Source organism: Cariama cristata, unplaced genomic scaffold (genome assembly GCF_000690535.1).
Source record: "Cariama cristata isolate BGI_N322 unplaced genomic scaffold, ASM69053v1 C11115490, whole genome shotgun sequence".
Classification (NCBI taxonomy): Eukaryota; Metazoa; Chordata; class Aves; order Cariamiformes; family Cariamidae; genus Cariama; species Cariama cristata.
This window is the reverse complement of record NW_009645401.1, coordinates 1-1,466: the sequence shown is the minus strand read 5'-3', so window position 1 is coordinate 1,466 and position 1,466 is coordinate 1. Positions and strand designations below refer to the sequence as shown.

At 51.4% G+C, this 1,466-nt stretch overlaps 1 non-coding gene across 1 annotated transcript; it reads left to right on the top strand.

The window, feature by feature from the left end:
- The first annotated feature begins 1,393 nt into the window (after positions 1-1,393).
- TRNAR-ACG lies at positions 1,394-1,466 on the top strand. Its single transcript has one exon. It is a non-coding gene; the product is annotated as a tRNA-Arg (tRNA).

Sequence of the window (1,466 nt, the reverse complement as noted above, 5' to 3'; positions counted from 1 at the left end):
TTTTTGTTTTGTTTTGTTTTGTTTTACTAATGAAGCTAGGGCTAAATATGCAGAGTTTGTTATCAGTAGCTGGGCTCTTGCTGGTACAGATCTGTTTGTGAAAGCCTGAATGAAGAAGTGTCAGGCCAGAAATCAAACAGTAACCAAAGGCTACCATCGGAAAGAACCTAGCAGCTCACTGACGCCCAGGTTATTATCAGTGATGGGCCAATACATTTGGCTGCCATAAGGTCAGTAAAGGGCTCAGAAAAGCAGGCAACAAGTATCACCAAGAAGTCCTGAGACGGAATCCAAAATGTTATAAATCTGTGAGATGTTCCCTGGCTCTCCCTGGAAAAGCAAAACTTACTTTGCACATGATTGACAAGGAAAAACCAGAAAACAAGTTCTGGGATGTTGTGGCCTTTGCGGAGCATACCAAGCGACGAAGACCACAGTCACCAGGACGCCGGTCTCCTTCCTGAAGCATCAACGTGGTTCTTTGTATGGATTCAAAGGCAAAGTCCATCTTGACAGTCCAAAGAGCGTTGTCTCTGACAGCTAAGCTGCAAGAAGAAAATATGGATTATGGACGAAGAGTAACTCAGGGGCAGGAACCAACGTGCAGACATGAGTCAGACATGTCGTACCGGGAGAGGTACTGGTGTGACAGTGGAGTGGGGGTTACCTGGAAGACAAGGTGTTGCTGGTACCTCGCTACCTTCAGAGCTGCTCTTATCCCTCTGAAAAGATCAGCTCTGCACCGCACCATGCCGTCTGTCCCAGCCTTGTCTGTCTGCTCTGGGCTCCTTTGGTGGAGGCAGGACCAAGCATGAGGTGAAGGTTACAAGGCTCTTCTGCTATAGCATCGTGGATCCAGGTGGATCCCACCTCCTCCTCCAGACACCACGGAGCCGGCAGGCTCTGCTGACCCCAATGGCTGCTGGGGGCAGGGGCAACAGAGTTTATGAGCAAAGGGGCATGGCACAACTCTCAGCATTTGGGAACTGAACGATATTATGATGTTATTTTTTTTTTTTCCTTTCAGCATAGACATTGCAGCATGTGACATGACGTGACTTGTCTCCAGCTTGTAGCTGCAAAGCTCTTCATTACAGCGGAGCAAACATCAGATATGGACCCGAGATGCTGGTGGGAAAATGAGATTTCCACTGCACAACTTCCACCCACTGTTGGAAAATTTGGGGTTGGTTCCCTTTCAAAGAGCGACAGTGCAGCCAAGATTAGGGATGGGACCAGCATCAGGGACCCAACACGTGGGGATGGGGGGGTGCAGGACTTGGTTCCTGCCCAGTAGCTCCGGGTTTTGGCGCTGCTGGACACCGGGGCCGCCCCCCTTGGGGGCTCCTTCCCCGACGCCCAGCACCCCCCGCGCTGCCCAGAGGCGCCACCGGGGCCAGTGGCGCAATGGATAACGCGTCTGACTACGGATCAGAAGATTGTAGGTTCGACTCCTGCCTGGCTCG